Source organism: Mytilus galloprovincialis, chromosome 8, assembly GCF_965363235.1.
Source record: "Mytilus galloprovincialis chromosome 8, xbMytGall1.hap1.1, whole genome shotgun sequence".
In the NCBI taxonomy this organism is placed as follows: domain Eukaryota; kingdom Metazoa; phylum Mollusca; class Bivalvia; order Mytilida; family Mytilidae; genus Mytilus; species Mytilus galloprovincialis.
Window position 1 is genome coordinate 92,033,647 of NC_134845.1, and position 16,095 is coordinate 92,049,741.

At 31.4% G+C, this 16,095-nt stretch overlaps 1 long non-coding RNA gene across 2 annotated transcripts; it reads left to right on the forward strand.

The window, feature by feature from the left end:
* The first annotated feature begins 11,242 nt into the window (after window positions 1-11,242).
* On the forward strand, window positions 11,243-15,775 carry LOC143043680 (uncharacterized). Of its 2 annotated transcripts, XR_012968545.1 has the most exons (5): window positions 11,243-11,272; window positions 11,849-11,896; window positions 13,640-13,705; window positions 14,856-14,903; window positions 15,574-15,775. It is a non-coding gene; the product is annotated as an uncharacterized LOC143043680 (long non-coding RNA). The 2 variants fall into 2 exon arrangements; XR_012968544.1 differs by lacking the exon at window positions 11,243-11,272 and having other exon boundaries at window positions 11,812-11,896; window positions 15,574-15,710.
* The last annotated feature ends 320 nt before the right edge of the window (window positions 15,776-16,095 follow it).

The following is a 16,095-nucleotide window of genomic DNA, read 5'->3' on the forward strand; positions in this document are numbered from 1 at the left end:
AAGTCTCGTGTGTCTTAAATTTGTCCATATCATTCTTGACATATTTTTGACATTCTTATAATGTCGGAATATGTCTTGACACATTTTTGACAGTCCTAAAGCTGTCTGAATACATCTCGACACGTTCTTGACAGTCTAAAAGGTATCTGGATATATTTCGACACATTTATGACGGTCTTATAGATGTCTTGACACTATCTGAACAGTATAAATTTTGCCTGAGATGTGAACAGACACATTCTGCCCTGTTTATGACTTTCTATTGCTGTTATATACTCATTTTTGTTAATTCTAAACTATACTTGAAAAATTAAGGATTAGTTTTGTATGGTAAGATACCCTTTGGGTCACCTAAGTGGGAATACCCCCAAATGACCCCAAATGAAGATCAATAATATAAATATTGATATTTTTTATTAAACGTTAAATTAATTGTTTTCACCTAGTATAATATATGTCAAAGTTACACAAACAGCATTTAGATATTTGCTTAACTAAAATAGGTGACTTGAGGCAGTTTTACAATGTGACCATGTGTTTCTTTTGGACCCCACAATTCATCTTGAGATTCCGTTTGGAACAAAAAATGTGTTCTCATCTTTATTTTAAAACTTATTTAGAACAACCAAAAACATTTTGTATTCAAAATTGAGTGTTGATTTTCATAATTTTTAATCAAACTAAATATTTGTGATAATTCCCTCCTGATTATTTTTTTCAAATATTTTACATCCCCAATTTTTGTTTGTGTTGTAACAAGTGTAACAATACAGTAAAGCATATAGAGATAAATAAAGATAAAATTATATCATGTATACTGGTCATGATTTATAAAACTTAAAATTTTCAAGTATATTTTAGACACAATTCAAAATGTTCAGAATATTTCAAGCCATACTTAGAAAAAATAAAATGTCGAGAATCTGTTGAGAAATTTCAAGAAAGTATTCAAATGTCAAGATTTTTTTTTTAAATTTTAAGACATTACTCAGAATGTCGAGAATTCATCAGGTAAATTTCACACACATTTGATAAATAAATTGTCAAGAAATGTGTCATACTTTTGGAGAATATCGAGTAAAACTTTATGCAAATTAAGACAAACATTGGTCTTTTCAGACTTTTAGACTTTTGTAGTGCTTGCCATGAATCTGTTGTGTGTAGATTATGACTCATCATATAATTTCATGACCATCTTTGAATAAGGTATGGTTATCTGGTAATTTAATTATGAGAAAAATTATTAATTTTCTGGTCTTGCATCATTTTTTTTACTCTATTTTTTTGCAAAACCTATTACGTATATTTCAGAGACAATTTCATATACAATCTTAATTGTTTTCTATTTTCAAATCTGGTTTGGTTAAAACTCAAATTAGGTAGAAATCATTTTTAGTAGTTAACTCACTGTTTCGAAACAATTTCTAACCACATAAACAGCAAAACATAATGCAGATTGATTAATAGGAGTTACAGCCCATTCACCAATACATATGCCAGAAACGGATTCTTTACATATGCATTTTATTATATTTTTTGCATTTTCAATATCAAGTTAAAAATAAAGTATAAGTTATTTATCATCATGGTTTTTTTATGAATGGATACACTACTGTTACCAGGGCACCATGAATAAAATGTGAAAACCTATGTCTTCTGATAAGTTTAAAGCAAAATTGTAATAATTTCAATGTTATGCGTCGTTCTTCTGTGAACTACACTTATTCCATAAGTTTTCTTTTTCATTTACAATAGAAATAAAAACAAAAAATAAGGAATAAATTGCAAATAATTAGAAAACAAAAATGTTATTATCAAGGGCACCGAAAATATAGTATTAATAAAATATATATAATAATATAGTATTAATAAAATATACAAAATAATATTGTAGAAGGCCTTCCGATTGATTAATAAAATTATCTAAAAGTCGTCTACACGTACAATTATACGGACACCGGTAGGTACACGGACTCAAAAAAAAAGAGGGACTGTATACAAATTTTGAAATATTCTTAATAAATAACCTTATAAACTTGGTTGGACTCAACAGAGATTACACGTATAAATTCTTGCAATAGATTTTGTTTATTTATTGATGAATTTGTGGATTAGTGATATTCCATCTATTTTTCTTTCAAATTGTCGAATCATGCTTTCGATTACCTTGTTTTAGCCAAGCTTTTACCATCGCATCCGTGTTTAAAGCCTTTTTTGCTGACAGGGACGTTTTATTTGGGAAGGGTAACATTAATCTCTGGTGGCGGAGATGGATCGGCAGAGACGTCGTTTGCTGCGGCGTCTTCATCTTTACTTTCGTCATTGGAAAGATAAACGACGACTATTTATTTTTGCTCATTTTTTTAAATTGTTATTAACCATTACATAGTATGTATATTGATAGAGAACGAAATAGACAACAATTACAATTTCATATTAAAATTTCTCGATCACAGCTTGTTTGATATTTACAATGTCTTTTAAAATTGTTATACGATGATGACTGATGTACCCATATTTTGACTATTTTATTAATTGTGACTGTTTATTTAACGCATCATGTAAATGTAGCGGAATTTGATGAGACTGTTATTAAAGTGAGAGGGTTAGCGCTAAAGAACCAGGTTTATTCCACCATTTTCTACATTTGAAAATGCCTGTACCAAGTCAGGAATATGACAGTTCTTGTCCATTCGTTTTTGATGCGTTTTGTTTTTTGATTTTGCCATGTGATTATGGACTTTCCAAATTGATTTTCCTCTGAGTTCAGTATTTTTGTGATTTTACTTTTTAGTGTCTTAACTGATGAATGACAGTTTAAAGATCCAACAATGGCAATCGGACATTTATGATTGTTTTGCTTAACTACATTTTTAGTTTAAGTTAATGCAGTTTCGTTTGCTTGCTCATCCATTTCTATTAACTGGATTTTTGGAAAGAAGTGACCATCGTTTTACTCAGTTTTGACATTTCACATATTTTCCGTTAAAATGTTCTGAAATTATGAGAACAGTAGCTGCAACTTATTCAGGCAAAGATGACATTAACCATGTTTATTGCTATTCCTTCAGGTTATTCTTGGTTATATAGTTCCACGAGAAGCTTTTTTCAGGGCAAATAATTTAAATGTATTTTCTAAATAGAAGTAATTAATAAGTTACATATACGTATATTAGAGCTGGACTTATATTTGAAATATTTCTTGAATGAATTCTTTTACAATATTTCATAAACTTTGCCTGTTTGTCTATCAGTTGGTGATTAATAAACTTTGGATCTTCATTCACTTTAGATTATATATATTATTATTTTACTTTTTATTACAATTTATACAGTTTCAACGAAGATGGGTTAATTTTAACAACTCATAACCAGTCATGCAATCACAATTCATTAAAAATTATACAGTAGGGTATAGGAAACATACGATAAATTAAGAAATCAAACATTTTGTCTGGTATTTGTAAATCTTAGACTATGAAAACATGTCCCTTTTTAGTCTAGACACACGCACATATACACACACACATCTTATCTACTAACTAATTCATGGTAGTGACCGTCAAACCGATGAAGTGCGGATTTACGTTTGTTTTCCATTTCACATAACCGGATATTTCGTGTAAGGAGCGAATCCTTATAAGGAGGTTCACAAACTGTAAGCAGGTTACTGCTGAAGAATAGGAATTTTTCGAGGGTAAAAATTGAATCGGCATGTTTGTCATAGATCCTCGATTGAAGTCGATCAGTGTAACTTTGTAAAAGGATATTGAGAAAAAAAAGTATACGATAGGGTATAGGAAACATACGATAAATTCAGAAATCAAACATTTTGTCTGGTATTTGAAAATCTTAGACTATGAAAACATATCCCATTTTAGTCTTAACACACGCACACATACACACACACACACAGTATCTACTAACTAATTCATGGTAGTGACCGTCAAACCTGTTTATCACATATTTGTTTGTTTGTAGCTCATGTATACTAGTATAAATCAAGTTGTCATCACTGTTGGGTTTCTCGTCTGAATTTTGTACATTAACTCTGTTAGATGCCTAGCTCTTTCCAAGCAGAGCCATTTATAGGGTGTTCATTATGAAGTTTAAGTTTTTGGTCATTGCTGAAGGGTGACCAGTGACCTATGATATAGTGACTAAAAAGAAAATCACTTGGTCTACATGGTTTATGGTTTATAGTTTAAGTTATGAAAGTCGTCTCATCAAAATTCATACCCAGTGGTGGATCCAGGGGGAGGGTTCAGGGGTTGGAATTCCCCTTTTTTTGGACGATCATGGAATGGGGACATATAGTTGGAACCCCCCTTTTTTTAAATGGCTGGATTCACCCCTGATACCATATCTCCTTAGGCAAAAATAAAAATTATGTTTGTTTCCAACATGTACAATGTAGCTTACAGCTTCTTAGAAACAATTCAAACATTGATGACCTTCTGCTGTTGTCTGCTCTGCAGTCGGGTTGTTGTCTTGTTGGCACATTCCCCATTTCCAGTCTCTAATTTCATTACAAGTATCTGAGAAACAAACCTAACCATGTTAACATTGTATTAAACTGAAATAACCTAAATCACTTAAATTATCCATGAAATAAAATTAAGGTCAGGTCAACCTAACCTGATAGACAAGAAGACCTTGCAAGGTACTCATATACAATAAAATGTATCCAATTTCATGTAATAAAATGTAACAGTATATTTTACACTCAGTCACTGAACCACACATCCAGCTCTTTTAGCTTTTATAAATGTAAAGCTCTATTAAAAATAGCTTACATCATCACCCAAAGACTGTAATACATATTTCTTGCATATATACATATATGACTTTCATGTAAGGCGAGACAAAATAAAATGATACTTTGAAGTACATGTATTGTTTAATATGTTCGACTACTACATGTACAAGTATAAAATGCCAGTTTCAGAATGAACAGTAATTTAGAAGATTGTCAAAATACATGTAGACTACAGTATTTGAAGTTTTGAACTACAAATGTATACAGCAAGCTGTCATTTGACTCTAAGTCCAACCAACAACTGTGCCAGGGCTGTAAAGCTCGTCTAGGTTGGTGAAACTTCCATCATCATGCATATATGACACTAACCAATAGTGACGGACCGTGCCAGACCCTCATGAAAGGTCAAAAAGGTTTAACACTCCCTGGTTGTACATGAAGCCAACAGTAGCAACGCCAGCATAGAAATTCTTATTATATCCAAATTCTTATTTTAAATGAATAATTATCCAAGGTGAATTCAGAAATATATGATCATGATGATGCACTTGTAGTATTGACAATGATCATGATGATTGTAAGGTAATTCACTGAAACTATGAATTTTCATTATTCCACTTTCCTACTTTTTTTCCTATGAATTGTAAGTTTGCTTTTTGTTCAATTCACAATTTCCTTTTTGTCCAATCAGAACATCCCATCAACAGCATGGCATAATACTGTTAGCTTTATCAATGTTATTTCCAATTGCAATAAGTAACTCAAAATTATGAATGAATCCACCGTTTCACAATTTACAGCTACAGGTACAAATGAGGTACCGTATGAGAGTAATTTGGTGACACTATATATTTCCTATGTATATATGATATATATGCCCCTTATAATCTTGCTGGGAATCATGCTCAAACCAATGTGATATCTTATCTACAAAAATATATACATTAAGAATTAAGTATTTATAACATGTATTATATAACATGTATAAATTTAAATAAGTCAATAGCATTTATACTATTTTATATACTACTGTCAATTCAGAAATTAATGTGAGGTTTTTATTATTGCGAAAAATGCGACTGAGTTGTAAACACAATAGTTTAAACGCGCATTTTGTGATATTTTATATGAATTAAACAGGATTTTTCACAAAATCGTAAAAATTAAAATCACATTTAAGTCTAAAATGACAAATTCACAATAATAAATGCAAGCAATAATTTCTGAATTTACAGTAACTACATGTATTTGATTTGTCATATTTGTAGTAATAATAATTCAACAAATTCTTTTAATAATACTTTTTTATTTCAAAATAGAATTTGTAGAATATTACTACAGACATGACAAAGCAATGGTATGTATAGATTATAGCATGTTATAATATATGTATATATTTAAGTTCTACAAAATTTAGAGCAAAACAAATCATTGATAACAATTCAGAGGCGGGTCCAGCCATTTTGAAAACCAGGACAAAGGGGGGTTCCAATTACATGTCCCCATTCAAATGCATTGATCCTCAAAAAGAGAAAGGGTTCCAATCCCTGGAACCCCCCTCTGGATCCCCGCCTGCAATTTAATGAAACATGCCTGGAAAATTATCTTAAATTTCTTATCACAAAAGTGTAAAAAATTGTCGTTAAGGACGCAATGCTGTCACATCATTTGGAATCAGGGCACAATATCAAAATACTCTTTTTTTTTGCCCCAGGCAATTTTGAGGTTATTGCATATGCAAACCCAATCCTTGAAGGTATTCATAACACATATGTGATAAATTATAATTATTGTACATCACCCATCAGTGGCTATATAAATAGGTACATCATCATTGTAACATACATGTGAAGATTGGTTGGTTATGAGTTATAAAAAATCCAGTGACAAATATTTCATGCAAATTTTAGGACGTGACAGTTATCAATACATTATTGAACTTACAATACATATGAATATGTAGGGTTACTCCATCAGGGGGTTAGGTCTGGTAATAGGCCACCCCCCACAACCAAACAATTGTGAATACACACAATGGTTTAGGCAATAAACAGGTGTGTATCCAGCCCTTTTAAAAAGGGGGGGATTTAAACCATAGTTTATATGTACCTTTTTCAAATCATGCATTGATCTTCCAAAAAAAAAGGGGGGGGTCCAATCACAGGAACAATTTTTTTACAAGCCCAAATTCTTACTTTGCCTTTGAACAAGTTACTGTGTAGGAATGTTGTGTATTAGAACGTCGATTCATACCTGTATGCACAAATGTAACAAATGTAAACATTTTTCCTTCAAACTCTTGGCCGGATCAATGATTATTCTCATGTCTGATAGGCATGTTTTAAAATATTATTCATTTCTACTCACCAATTGTAATTACCAGCTCAGCTTATATTGTGCTGTAGTGTCCATCTACCATGTCAACGATTTTGTGTAAAATAAATTTGCCATTTGAAGATGCCGACATGCGACAAGTAGGGTACGGTAACGTTAAATCGTTTACGGGCGTATTTTCCGTTTTTAATCAAGCTTGTCAGATTTGATTAATTATCGTCGGAAAATGTCCCTAATGGATATAGTAATTCAAATTAAACCAGCTTTACAATGCTGTAGTTATGTAATATATATAACCTGGTCTTTGAATGTACTTCAGGTACACTGGCCTTTTTCTGCTATAATATTCAAACTTTATATTTTAACGAAGTCTTCTGGTATGTAATATTTTTTTTCATAAAAGGCTCTCGAATTATAGACTAATTAAAAATAAAGATGGAAAGTCAAACGCATGAGTCTGGCAAAAATGAACGGACAATGACATGACAGTAAACGGAAAACGAGAAAAGACATAGATGCTAGTTATATATATATATTTTTTCCCTGCCTCAAATTTACTCAAATGCAATTTATAGAGCCAACGTTAAAAGTTAAATGAAAATGCAATTCATTTACAATATTAAAAAATGTTACATCTTAAATTTAATTAAACAAAATTATTAAGAACACGCGTTTTCAAGTGTTCACGGCCGACATCCGTAATTATTTAATAAGGGTGTAAAAATGATCTGTATTGTAATCACTTGTAAACCTTTAATATAAAGTTTCAGGTGCTTACATGCAATGAATAAATGTTATTTCGGCAATCTGTTGATTTTTTTAGTCAACTCGCGGCGGTTTGTTCAGCAGTATGAATTTGAGCTACTTTTTAAAATATACAAAACATGTTAAATAGGATGAAGTAAGAATTCAAATTGAACATTTTTTTTTATTTAATTAACATGATTAAAGGGACGTGGTAGACTTTCAGTTAACATAAACCGTCTTCTTTCTAATTTTTATTTTATTTTTAAAAGGGGAGCAACCCCTGATAAACAATGGGAAAGTTTCAATCGTTTTGTGTCCAAATGATTAAAATCTGAACACGACTGGACACTATCTGACAACATCTTGACGTTACTTTGTATCCATGGTCTGTTTTGGTCTGATATGGTCTTAACGGGTCCAAACAACCCGCTAGACGATTCAGTCTTTTCCGTCCTGACACGCCTTAACGAACTGACTTACCTGATGAGGCTATCGATCTGAACGGCGACTTAACGATCTTAAATATCGTGACGAATTTCTCTAGCGGTAAATCCAGTCAATCAAGATGTGATCAGACCAAAATGACCGTTTCAGACTGAAATCGGGCTACTAGTGGATGAAGTGCGGATTTACGTTTGTTTTCCATTTCACATAACCGGAGATTTCGTGTCAGGAGCGAACCCTTATAAGGAGGTTCACAAACTGTAAGCAGGTTACTGCTGAAGAATAGGAATTTGTCGAGGGTAAAACTTGAATCGGCATGTTTGTCATAGATCCTCGATTGAAGTCGATCAGTGTAACTTTGTAAAAGGATATTGAGAAAAAAAAGTATACGATAGGGTATAGGAAACATACGATAAATTCAGAAATCAAACATTTTGTCTGGTATTTGAAAATCTTAGACTATGAAAACATATCCCATTTTAGTCTTAACACACGCACACATACACACACACACACAGTATCTACTAACTAATTCATGGTAGTGACCGTCAAACCTGTTTATCACATATTTGTTTGTTTGTAGCTCATGTATACTAGTATAAATCAAGTTGTCATCACTGTTGGGTTTCTTTGAAAAAGGATATTGAGAAATTGAAATTTGTTGTTGTAACATTGACGTTTTCAGGTATTGAATGCTGAAAGGTTTTCGAACAGAGAATAACAAAGCCTTAAAAACCTCCACTATAATTTTATCATTGCTTATTAAAGCAATAGTTGTTCATAATTCATTAATACAGAATTGTTCTTTTCTCTATGAAAGCGTGCACTAAAAATGGGTTATCTGTTGATTAGTGAATTTTAACTGTAACCCTTATATCGAAACAATGAAAAGGTCATGCTGGATAAAGTATTAATAGAGAAATTAAATGTTTCCGGGATAATTAGCATTAAACCTGTAATCATGTTTCTTTATTGTAGCATTTGCCTTTTTTCACCGACAAAGCTCATGAGTACATTCAATATCGTACACTGTATTGGATGCAAACAATTTATGCCCAATCAGGCATATGCGATCTACTGTTGGAATGTTATCCTCTTTTAACGGTAAATTTAATAACAAAGAGAACTGATTTTTTTTGTTGGAATGCATTATTTTTGTTCTGTTAATTAAAAATAGGCAACAAGGAGAATCATTGAACTCTTCCAAAGATTAACTATCATAAATGTTTAAATAACTTGGTTATTGGAGAAGTCGTATATAATTTCAGGTATGTAAGGTTTAAATGGAATCTTAACAATTCAGTCAAATTTAACTGATCTTTCTCAATGCTAATATTCATCATTATCGTCTAAGTTGTTTGCATGAAGAGTGTATTTGTTGATTTGCATATTAGGATGTTTTTTTTCTGTATACTCAGATTTATTGTTCGACGGACTACCACTTTATACATGTATATTATATTGTGGTTTATGGTTTTTTTTTGTAATAATTAAACAAATACACATTATCAACTTTGTAGGTTGCATCTTTTTACAGATTTTTCGGTTAATAACTTCATTATTTTCTTTTCAATTGCACTTTAGTCAGAATCTTTTCCACAATCCCCCATAATTCTGAGAAAATACTATTTTAACGGTGCATTTTTGTTCATATTTTGTGTTACAAGATATCAAATTGTTCAAGTCTTGCCATTAAAAACAATATATATAAAAAACTAAAAACTATAAATAGACGCTGTCGCTCACCTTAATATACAACATGTGCATCGTCAACAATAATTTGAAAAGTATATTTTGTGTTGACACAACTTTATCTTGTACAGTTTCTCTCACCTATAGTTTTTGGCCAACATTGGAAAAAAGATAAACATAATGCAACTTACACATGTTACAAGTCCAATAATTTCTATAAGGACTGGATTGACTTATTTGCGGAAATTATCTTGCTAGTTATTTTGACCGTTTTTATTCTCTTGAGCTAGTATAGTTTTGTCAAAAGCTAAAACAATATATAGAAATCCTCATTTAAGGGTTAAAATCCTATTAGTAGTGATGGACGATTTGGCCATGTTGACTTATTTTTGTCCTGTTGATCTTTTTGCTATTAACGATTTTTTCAATATCAATTATAGTTTTTAATATAATAATCAAACTTGAAAAACATGGCCATAACAAGTTAAAACTTCTAAAAGGAGTCAAATGACGAATTCGGCAGTATTGACTCTTTAGTAGACCTTCCCGTGCTGATCATTTGTTCTGTATATAGTTTCTCTCTAACTATTATAACGGTCTAAATTGTAAAAATGTTTAAAAATATGATGTTTGCATCTCATATCTAGCTAATAATAGCAAAATAAAGTTAAATTTTTAAAAAAGTGAATGACATGTACTCGCAGAGGATGTGGTACTACTGAGAAATAGATGTTAACTAGCTGAAAGTTTAAATTATTGAGTTTTATACATGTTCTAGCTTGAATTCGAGAAATAGAACAAGATACTTCTACTTTTTGAAGTATCCTTCATCATACTTTCACTGGGAATTGGGAGATGTAAACTCTTATTGAAATGTTTGTTATTTAGAATCAGGATAGTATCCCTATCTGAAAATTAAATTAAAAAACTTTCAATGTTTTTTTTTTCTTTTGACTCTTTTGGCCAGATGAGCTAATAAGGAGATGTGGTATCTTTGCCACTATGGCAACTGTCAACTAGAGTAGAAAAGACGTGATGGTAGCAACCATAACTGTTTTGTTCCAATTTCTGCGAAAGATAACACAACTAACTGATCATCATATTTATAAAATTCGACACACGATCTGTTTTTGAAATGAAAAACTTGTTGTAGGGATCACAAACGTAGTTGTTAAATGATTTTAAAGGTAACTTTTACAAATAACAACAAATAGTTAACGTGTTTGTCAAAATGTTATATAAGTCCCATACATTTATATTTGTTTTACTTAGAAAAGCAGTGACTGGAACTACAAGGTAGGTTTTAACTGTGCTTTGATGATTAATATCTTTTGAAATTTTTGTTCAAGAAATGAACTTCATGAGGAACATTTAACTTAGACAAACCTTGTTATTTACTATTATTTTTAATATGAGGCGTCTAGTTGCATACATTACATACATAAATACAGATGATAACACGAAAGTCATACTCTGCTTTTACTAGAGATATGCTTTAATTAAAACGTTTTCCAATAAATTGAAACATTTTTAACAAGATGATGATTCGCACAAATATATATATATAATGTTTTATGATTGGCAATGAGCACTAAGATGTTATTGTCACTGCATTTGATGCGCATTTCTTTATAAATCCTCATGTATCCGATTGAGATGCAGATGTTTACATTATCAGTGATTATAGTAATAAACTTTTTCGTCGATGAAATTGGCCATTTGAATCTACCAGTGTTTAAAACAGCTAATAGTTTGATTGATATAACGTAAATTTATAACTTGGTGTTTGATAATACACATTCTATCAACCAAATAGGTATTTACAAATATGGGTAATTTTGATTGACAATTAAGAAGATATTCTGATTGCAGGAATTCAGACAGCTAATCATGAGTGAATCAACTGATATTGAGACACAGGTAAATAAATATGTCATTACAAAGTAAGATGAATAGACAAAATATAAACAAATAAAGAACAAAACGTAATAGATGAAGCATCAAACAAAAAGAAACTGATTTTTTTTCTTCATTGATATAAAGTGCCAACCGTACATGAAATGTTGTTGTTTATTATTTAAGTGGAATCAATATTTCCAAAAAAATGTGTTTGCGAACGCTGCAAATTAAAAGTAAGCCAAGCAAATATTTGCTTTATTCATAAAGTTTTAATGGAATATTGAAAAACTATGATAACATGACTCAGTAATACTTATAAATTGTCAATTATTTTGGTGCTTATTTATGAAAGAGAGAGGCGAAAGATGTTTCGTGTATAATATGGGTAAGACATCTGATTTGGTATAAATCCTCTATGTTGTTGTGTATAAATATTATTAATATGATCATTAGTCTATTAGTCATTGGTGTACAACACGCTTAAGAAGTCCAAATGGTTTCGGTTAATTAAATCAGGACTTTTTGACGTATACAGGATGCAAGAAAATCATATTTGACACACTTATAACCAGTGTACATTGGATTCCGATACCGTTAAGAGAAAAGACTAGAATTTTGGACATTCAGATATTGTTAACAGTTTAGTTGACATTTAAATTTGTATAATATTTTTTGTGAAATTGTATAATAACACTTATTATTTTGATAATTGATCTGTTTTTTTGTGTGTACAAAGTCAGGAATATGGCCATTGTTATATTATAGTTCGTGTCTGTGTGTGTTACATTTTAACGTTGTGTTTTTGTTGTGTTGTTTGTTGTCTCTTTTTTTTTAGTGTGAATTCACATTACTTTAATACTTGTCACGGTACTTATCTATCTCCCAAATTCATGTATTTGGTTTTGATGTTATATTTGTTATTCTCATTGGGATTTTTCTAATGCTTAGTCCGTTTCTGTGTGTGTTACATTTTAATGTTGTGTCGTTTTTCTCCTTTTATATTTAATGCGTTTCCATCAGTTTTAGTTTGTTACCCCGATATTGGTTTTTTTCATGGATTTATGAGTTACTACTGTTGCCTTTATTAGGCTATAATGCAAAGATGATTTCTTGCATAACTGAAATTGGGGGCTCGCCCAGCATAACGTAACCATAAGATAAAAAACATAATAAAACCACTGGTAACAAGCATGTAAGTATGTCATGGCCAGACGACAACAGTCATTCATTAGACAGACAAAAAGTATGCGAAAGAGCAAAATAAAGACCATGACGTTCTTTGGCTCAGCAGGAGGAAGCAGACAAAGTGGCCGAATGTTATTTCCTTCATGACGGCATTTTAATGAGGAAATGGAGACCCCTCTGATGTTTTCAAAGAAGAGGAATGAAGAGTTGTATACTAAGTACTGCTGCCATTATGTATGAAGCCGACAATACATTATTGGTCTTGCCCATGACACCCCCTTGGTCGGACATTTGGGTATAAGAAAAACTTGTCTTAAGATCTTGCAACATTTCTAGTGGCCCAGAATTAAGAACGAAACACCCTTTAAGTTGGCCTTTTTAAATCTTCCAATAATCATTTACCTGTATTATTTCAGAGTTCTACCCCACCTTATCACTCTCTTGGAAAAAATATTGCAATTCTAATATGATTCTATAATAATCGAATTCACCTTTATGTGTGATAGGATTTCTATTGACAATCGGATATTTTGAGATATACATTTTTTCGTGACAATTAAGGTATAGTGATAATTTCAGGAAAATTCATACAATGGAAAGCAGAAAAAACAGAAGAAAAAATGGCAAAATCAAGGCAACCCTCAGGTTTTTATATTCTTTTATATTAAAGACCCGACTGAAGGAATAATCAGTACCCAAAACAGTTATGAAAACTCTTTTTTTCAAATTAATTTATTTACCACAAACATGACAAAACTATTGATCAATTTGTCACTTTTTCTTTTTTCCGAAGGGTGAAGGGAGCTATTCTCATCATTTGATTGGTGTTCGTTGTCGGTCGTCTCCGTTGTTGGTAAACTTTTAAGTTTTACACAAATCTTCTCTTCTCAAAATACTAGGCCAATTGTAACAACACTTGGACTCAATTATCAAGGGGCTACGCATGTCCAGTTTAAAAGTGTGTACACTGATTCTGCTTGACAATCAACATGACCGACATGGGTAAAACAGTATGTCAACTACTTATAAGGGTTATTGCCTTTTAAAGATAATTTGTCCCTATATTTCCATTTATGGCAAAAACTTTTGTTGAAAAAAAAAGCAGTTAACATAACAAATCATCAGCAAGACATACTTAATATGTATATATATATTTAAATGAGCCGCACAAGATCAAAAAACTGATTAAGCAACACATCTGTCATAGAACTGGCAGTCTCAGCTTGCTATAAATCTATGTTAAACCCTAATTTTATTTTTCTCGGAAAATTCCTATATAAAGTCATTATATGACTATTGTTTTTTCACTCGTTCTGCTGGTTGATAACGTTTGATTGTGTCAGTTTGTATAGACGGTCCAAGTTGTTGACTTTCCTTGGAGTTCGGTATTTTTGTTTTATTTATTGTCTAGAGCCTCTAGTTTAATAATAAAATTGCCTTTTGATAAAAAAAAAATTCCATATCGTTGCAAAATAACAAAAATACCGAACTCCAAGGCAAATTCCACAAGGTACTGTGTAATGATTTTTCACTCTATTAATTTCATGGACAAAACGCCATGTTAAAATTGGTGCAGACTTCCAAAAATATGACCGTTTCATTTTGTTGTTAATATTTGGCAATGCAATTAACGTCTATAAATAATGAACTGAAGCATTTTTTAATAGCACAACAACTGACAAACTGGCGTTTTGCGATAAACATTTTGTATTACAATAGGCAATGCCGTAAAACATGTGTAACTCTAATTGACTTTTGAATACTTGTTAAAATTGAGGCATAGAAATAATTTCAGGTCGTCCCAGAAGATGATGAAAACGAAAGAAAAAAAAGGGACCCTAAGGTAAAGTATTTTACATTTGTTATTTACAAACGAAATAGTAGAACGGAGAAAAGACTTATAAACAGAAATGAAATAGGATAAAGAAAGCAACAACATAGGAAATTTCATCAAAATGGTCAAAGATAGATGATACCTTTTATTTAGGATTTTGATGTTAATCTTGTCCCTTTCGGATGTCTTGTTTCTAGGTTGACAGTCAAAGAAAACAAATCTGTAATTTATTTGAAGACATACCTTCATATTCAAAATTCGTATTTTTAATCACACCAGTGGCGAATCACCATATACTGGCTGGGTGGCAATACGGTGTTGGAAGATTTATTTTTGTTTCTTAAGAAAGTGATAGAACGTACATACAACATTTATGTATCAAGTTTATGTCTCTCAAGTTTATATAAGACATAAACTAATGGTTTCAGTTAGCCTGTTAGTTTGTTTTTGGAAAAGAACTGTGCAAAAGTCTTATAAAAACGGAAAAATCGATGTCATTAGGATATTTGTTAGTTAACCCTTTCATATCTTGGTTGTTTTACACAGTGAAGGCTCATATCATATTTTGTTCTGTGACACAATTATACCACCTCTCATCTAACTTATATGAATCTTCTGTAAGTGTTGTAAGAATAAATGATACATCCTTTGTATATAGGTACACATTTTTTTTCAGAAGAAGAAGAAGAAGAATGATAAAGGCGACCAGAAAAATTCCAACCGCTTTTCCGAAAGCAAAAACTTTATTCAAACCATAGCAGACGTCTCGCTTATGATGGCAAATATTTCACAGTTAAGAGCAGTTTTATGTTCAGGAAATAAAAATCGATTTTATGTTCACCTCTTAACGCTAATCATCCTTTCGTTAGCGTCACACGTACTGTTCGTTTTATTCACTGTTATTAGAGCGCATTTTAATTACAAACACCGTATTGCAGTGAGCCGAGCAAAAACTAATACAATCAACAAGAAATTATTTAAGTTCTGCTGTTGTTGTAAAACAAAGTATAGACGTAAAGAATTTATTGACAGCGATCTGTGTCAATGCCCACATTGCCGTACCGATTTGTATATGCACTACGTCTGTTACTTTCTAGTTTTTATTACAATTTGTGCAAACATTGGGATTACAGGAATTGGAATTTCGGGAGACTGTTAATCTGAGGATTACATTTTGTTTTAAATGACAAGGATGTGAAGT